This window comes from Schistocerca serialis, chromosome 4 (genome assembly GCF_023864345.2).
Source record: "Schistocerca serialis cubense isolate TAMUIC-IGC-003099 chromosome 4, iqSchSeri2.2, whole genome shotgun sequence".
Lineage (NCBI taxonomy): Eukaryota > Metazoa > Arthropoda > Insecta > Orthoptera > Acrididae > Schistocerca > Schistocerca serialis.
The window spans coordinates 757043008-757049843 of record NC_064641.1 but is presented as its reverse complement, the minus strand read 5'-3'; the positions used below and the strand labels follow the sequence as shown (position 1 = coordinate 757049843).

At 43.2% G+C, this 6836-nt stretch overlaps 1 non-coding gene across 1 annotated transcript; it reads right to left on the bottom strand.

Moving 5' to 3' along the window:
• Window positions 1–1735: 1735 nt before the first annotated feature.
• Window positions 1736–1810, bottom strand: Trnat-ugu (transfer RNA threonine (anticodon UGU)). Its single transcript has one exon. It is a non-coding gene; the product is annotated as a tRNA-Thr (tRNA).
• Between the last annotated feature and the right edge of the window lie 5026 nt (window positions 1811–6836).

Sequence of the window (6836 nt, the reverse complement as noted above, 5' to 3'; positions counted from 1 at the left end):
ATTGTGTTGCAGCATACGTATGAGGCATAATGTACACTACAGTTATTTACTCCGGATTATGTTGTCAATTCAGTCATTGAAGGCTGTAGCGTTGTATTCAATAAAAATAAGAATCATCACAATATTTGATTTTTCTGTTCTTTACAGTTTCTATATCTGATAAATGGTTACAGAAAAGCACATGAAGTCCATCTTTTTACAGACGAAAATAGAAACCTAAAATATAAAATGGAAATGTGTAACTTTATTTTATTGTTAGCTGCAGAGCAGATTTCGGGCTATTGAGGTACAAATTACAGAACAGCTCTAAAAATGAAAACTATTAATCGTTTTTAAATACCTGATCAGGGCCGGATCTCCCCGCTCCCTCCATTTCCATTGACTATCTTTAAAAATAAATCTACGTCTAATGCTGATAGGGTTCAAATTTCATCTGTGACCTACCTTATCTCATGCAAAATCGGGTAACGTGTTACATTCAGGATTTGACACAGACAAATACACTGACGGAAAATAATCACAACAAAAAAAAATGCATAGCAATGAAATTTCGGGAATATATTTGTCTAGTTAGCATATTTAGATGATTAACATTGCGAGATCACAGGTTAATGTAAGCGCTAGATAAGGCATTGCAATTGTGAAATGCTGGTACCTTAGTAACTAGTGGAACCTCCAGAACGTCGAATGCAAGCATGCATGTATGCATGCGTTGTGTTGTACGAGTGCTGGATATTAATTTTTGGGATGGAGTTCCAAGGGTGTTGTTGTTGGTCGGTCAATACAGGGACGGTTAATGCTGGTTGTGAATGACGCTGAAGTTACCGTCCGATGAAGTCCCACATATGCTCGACTGAAGACAGATCTGGTGATCGAGCAGGCCAAGACAACATGTCGAGCACGTTAGGTTACAACAGCGGTATGTGGACGACCGTTATCCTGTGGAAAACACCCCCCCTGAGTGTTGTTCATGAATGGCAGCACAACAGGTCGAATCGCCAGGTTGACGTACAGATTGCAGTCAGGGTGCGTGGGGTAACAGCGATAGTGCTCCTGCTGTCATATGAAACCACACCCCAGACCATAACTCCAGGTACATGACCAATGAGCCTAGCACACAGATAGGTGGGTTGCAAGCCCTCAGCTGGCCTTCGCCTAACAAACACACGGCCTTCACTGGCACTGAGTCACATCGGCTTTCATCAGAAAACACAACAGATCTGCACCCTGCCCTCTAAAGAGCACCACTGAAGTCGCAAATGGCGATCATTTGGGATCAGCGGAATGCACGCTACATGGCGTCTGGCTCGGAGCTGTCCTTGAAGTAATCGATTTGTAACAGTTCGTTGTGCCACTGACGTGCCAAGTGCTGCTCAAATTGCTGCTGCAGCTGCAGTGCGATGCGTCAGAGCCGAATGCCAAACACGATTGTCTTCCCTCTCAGTAGTCCCACGTGGCTGTCCGGCGCCCGGTCTTCTTGCGACGGTGCATTGTCGGCACCACCGCTACCAGCAATCATGTACACTGGCTACGTTTCTGCCAAGTCTTTTTTGCAGTATCGCAGAAGGAACATCCAGCGTCTCGTAACCCTATTATACGACACTGTTTAAAGTCTATGAAGATGGTATCTGTTCTTTCGGACATGCAGCTCTGTTAGAGTGAAATGATAATTAAATCAAGACCCTAAGCTGTCGACAGGCGTTGATATACATCAACGGGGACAGGTGAAAATGTGTGCCCCGACCGAGACTCGAACCCGGGATCTCCTGCTTACATGGCAGACGCTCTTACCATCTGAGCCACCGAGGGCACAGATACCACCTTCATATAGTTAAGGCTAACCGGCCATTGACCTCCTCCTGTGCTAGATGCACATGCATTACCCGAACTCTTACGGGACTCTGTAAGATTGTCTGCCTTGAGTAATGTGTAGCGGGCAGGGGCACTACGAATGTAGTGTGTGGACATTAAGATGGGAATGTGGGTCTCACGGGGAGCGTACAAGGGATGAATCCCTATAGTCGCGCTATTCATCTGTGCCCTCGGTGGCTCAGATGGATAGAGCGTCTGCCATGTAAGCAAGAGATCCCTGGTTCGCGTCCCGGTCGGGGCGCACATTTTCAAATGTCCCCGTTGACATATATCAACACCTGTCGGCAGCTTAGGGTCTTGATTTAATTATCATTCCATTTAAACTCAGTGATGTGTTGATAATGGCATCTTTGTCAAAAATGGCTCTGAGTACTATGGGACTTAACATCTGAGGTCATCAGTCCCCTATAACTTAGGACTATTTAAACCTAACTAATCTAAGGACATCACACACATCCTTGCCCGAGGCAGGATTCGAACCTCCGACCGGAGCGGTCGTGCGGTTCCAGACTGAAGCGCCTAGAACCGCTCGGCCACAACGGCCGGCGCGTCTTTGTCGCCTTAAAGGTATTCTTGACTAACATCAACTCACCACCGTCAATCTCTAGGGTAACTGTCGCTCACGACCGTTACTCCATATATTTAAACAAAGCATTCTCATAGTGGAGCTACTAGCGACACTCTTATGCGAGTGACGCGATGTTTGAACAGTCATCTTTCAGATGTAGAAACACGCTTACCTTCTTGGAGTTGCTATTTTTTTTCCTTCAGTGTATTACTGTTCATATACGACTTCTAACGTGCCAATATGATCAAAAATGGATTCGTCGATTACAGTCTGTACCTGGGCCACAAAGAGCAAACCTCTGGATATTTTTGTCTGTGGTGGTTATTCTATATAGCACTCCGGTTGATACGGTTGAAGAATTGGAACAGCGAAATGTACAGTGCTGTGACTAGTGAAGAGTTACAACATGGGGGAGGGTTGGTTGAATGAATTCGTAAATCACTGCAGAGACGAATGTAGTATTGTCTCAAAATGTGAAGACGAAACGTGGAATACCACCTTGAACAGGTAGAAGTTAAAAGCGAATTATAACACCTGACGTTCTGCAGTAGTATCTTATTTCTAACTGAGGTACGCCTCGGATGAAACTCGAGCTGATTACATGTCGTGTTAATCGGAAGGTTTACATTTTTACATTTCAAATACTTGCTGACTAGGATAATATTTGATAGTGGAGTCACTGACGGCTCGTTATCAGTTCACACATTCACGATTATCTCGCAAGCGTCTCGTTCGCGGACCCACACTTACGGAAACTGTTTTGCTTCTGTTATCGTGTACTTCCACGTGTGAGGGTTTTTGCTACTAATGACACACGCCGATACACTTTTTGCACTAGCAGCGTTACGCCTCAACAGCGTGCTTGTGTCGTTTGAGCGTAAACCGGCTCTGTACATGATAATGGCTTATCTAGCATTTGTTGTCAGTATATGAAGTGGGCCGAAAAATCTCTGTCCGCCTAGCACAAGGGCTACCTGTGAAATAACCTCCATTGAGCTACATGAAAGATACTGGAACAGTTAAGTTTGTTAGCAAAATATACTTCACTTCTGTACTTAATCACAGCCTTGAGTTAAGCATTATTACTTATGTCGTAATGAGTTTACGGTCTCCTGAGTTAAATGATGTCGCTAGAGATTGCAGCCACCTCACGATATCATTAAGCCCTTCGTCGGAGGCCGGCCGTTGTGACCGAGCGGTTCTAGGCGCTTCAGTCCGGAACCGCGCTGCTGCTACGGTCGTAGGTTCGAATCCTGCCCCGGGCATGGATGTGTGTGATGCCCTTAGGCTAGTTAGGTTTAAGTAGTTCTAAGTTCTAGGGGACTGATGACCTCCGATGTTAAGTCCCATAGTGCTCAGTGCCATTTGAACCATTTTTGTTAGAAAAATAGTAAGACTTCACTTCTATACTTAATCACAGCCTTGAGTTAAGCATTACTACATATCTCGTAATGATTTGACGTTCTCCTGAGCAAAATGCTGTCGCTAGAGATTGCAGCCGCCTCACGATATCATCATGAAGCCCATGTCGGAGGCCGGCCATTGTGACCGAGCGATTCGAGGCGCTTCAGATCGGAAGCGCGCTGCTGCTACGGTCGCAGGTTCAATCCTGCCTCGGGCTTGGATGTGTGTGATGTCCTGAGGTTAGTTACGTTTAATTAGTTCTAAGGCTAGGGGGCTGATGACCTCAGATATTGAGTCCCATACTGCTTAGAGAAATTTAAACCTTCGTCGGAGTCAAAGCGTTGGGAGGCAAGCCACTTTTCCACATACACAAACCACAGGGAACCAAGTCTTAGGCTGTAGGGCATATTTTGAAATATGTCCCATTTAAACTGACACCACAAATTTTTGCGGGACAAATTGTGCCCGAACATTGTGCAGAGACGCGACACAGGCACAAAAAGGAGGAAGTCAAGAATCCGCATAGCTTTTTCTAAGCGGTCTTTTCGTTTTTCATTAAGTCTCACAGGACGAGTCCGGCCTAATTATCCTTCCACTTCCAATAAAGTACATGAACAAGATTCCTTGAGCACTCTAAAAAGCTGTAGACTTCTGACATACTTTGGCATGCTTTTTTGGTTGGGTTGGTTAGGTGCCAGTACTGCACACTTTAACTGTGGCTTTGTCTTCTCGTTAGCATGGGAAACTAAGTCCGTCGCTAGTCACTATTCTGTTCAGTAGGCTTTCTCCTTCCGCATCGCAACGGAAAGTGAAACTGCAGAGAACAAATCATTCTCTGAGACTTTTGGCATCTTAACTCTTTAGTCACGCGCTCATACAAAAAACACTAAGAAATTTGCATGAAGTTATCCGACAGCTAAGATATCGTCAAAAAGCAATTATACGTCAATTTTCTGTATCAGTTCGTTGCTAACCACAAACGGATGGTCACTTATGACCATTGTACCAGAAACAGGCCAATAGTTGATCCCCAAAAAACGGTACTCATGAATTTCCACACTGATCAAAATAAAAATCGGGCACAACCTGTAATATGTACAGATAACCAAAACATTAGTGCTGTCAATGAAACTAAATTTCTTGGGATTCAAATCCAGGAAAATCTTAACTGGAGCACTCATATCACATCCCTAAATTCAAAACTAGCAAAAATGAGTTATGTGCTAAGAACTTTCTGCAACAATACTAGTGCAGAAACAGTTAGGGCTGTATACGTTGCTCGTGTACATTCAATACTGAAGTACGCTATCACTTTCTGGGGAAATGTACACCAGGCCATAACAGTTTTCAGGAAACAAAAGGCAATTATAAGAACAATGAAACGAGTGAGCAGCAGAAAACCATGCAAACCTTTCTTTAAAGATCTAAAGATCCTACCCCTTCCCTGCATTTATATACTGGAAGTAGTCATGCATGTCTAAAAAAGCATACTGAGAAAATAAAACCTTTTTCCCCAAAACAAAAGTACCAGGTCAGACAGTGACATACATGTTAATCATTGTACCACCACATTAGGCCAAAAAGGTGTATATCATGCAGGAACAAAACTTTACAACAGATTACCAAGACATATAAAATCTCTTCCTGAACTACAAAGCTTTACAAAGTCTGTGACAGCCTACCTTCTGAAAAACTGCTACTAATCAACCTCACAGTATCTTATGCAAAAAATGTAATTTATATCTTTAACTGTAGAAATAATTTATAAATATACAGTATTTCAAAAATTTGTAATTATTAACTGTATAGATCCAATTTATCATAAAAATTTAAATAATGCATGTTTGACGTTTGAAATACCAATAGCTAAAAAGGTTTTCTGTCCAATATCCTGTGTACAATATATGTACTGAAAGAGAGATTTATATGGACTAATAAATAAGTAAATAAATAAATAAACGTTGTAATCACCAACAAAATTTCTTTCCTTAACCAACATCACTAGCGAACACCACCTTCAGACATCACATTAGGTCAGTATTCAGCAGAAATATAACGATGAATGTCAATCGTTTTGACATTTTAAGTTCCTTGCTGTTATCTATTGCATGCGCCCACGTTTTTCGTTATGAATCTTAAAGGTATTCACAATCAAGCTTTCAGGACTATCTGTATGGGGACTAGAAATGTATGTTGCTAGGAGAAATTATTACATACTTATTAGTTCGATTTAAAAACGTGGTAGGTTCAAAATTTATTTTTATTTGAATAATTATTTTGTGCTGCTTACTCCGCATTTATTCAGTCGGGAGAAAACCATCGCAGATTGCTCCGTTTTCTGCTCAGACTGGAACCCTAGCACCTACAGATTTGTTGTCGCACAGTTGTGTGTTCACATTTATTAACTTACTTAACACCCCCCCCCCCTCCCCGCCCCCGCAGTCCCGAAAGAGCGAACTGTAATGAATCAAAGAAAGGTAAATCTGTCTCATACATAGCATTCGTCAGTGTTTCTAATTTATTGAGAAAGAGCTGCAGGTTGTACATTCCACCATTCATCATCACTTTTCTGTATTTTCTTGTAGGACACTATTCTTGACACAGCGGTAGGAGAAACAAACAGGAAAGCACTCATATCCAGCTGCATATCTGACATTGCTCTTTCAGGCATGAGGATAGGAAAAATAAGCACTCTGACTTCAGGCCACGAGTGGCCTACTAGGACCATCCGACCGCCGTGTCATCCTCAGTGGAGGATGCGGATAGGAGGGGCGTGGGGTCAGCACACCACTCTCCCGGTCGTTATTGTGGTATTCTTGACCGAAGCCGCTACTATTCGGTCCAGTAGCTCATTAATTGGCATCACGAGGCTGAGTGCACCCCGAGAAACGGCAACAGCGCATGGCAGCCTGGATGGTCACCCATCTAAATGCCGACCACGCCCGACAGCGCTTAACTTCGGTGATCCCACGGGAACCGGTGTATCCACTGG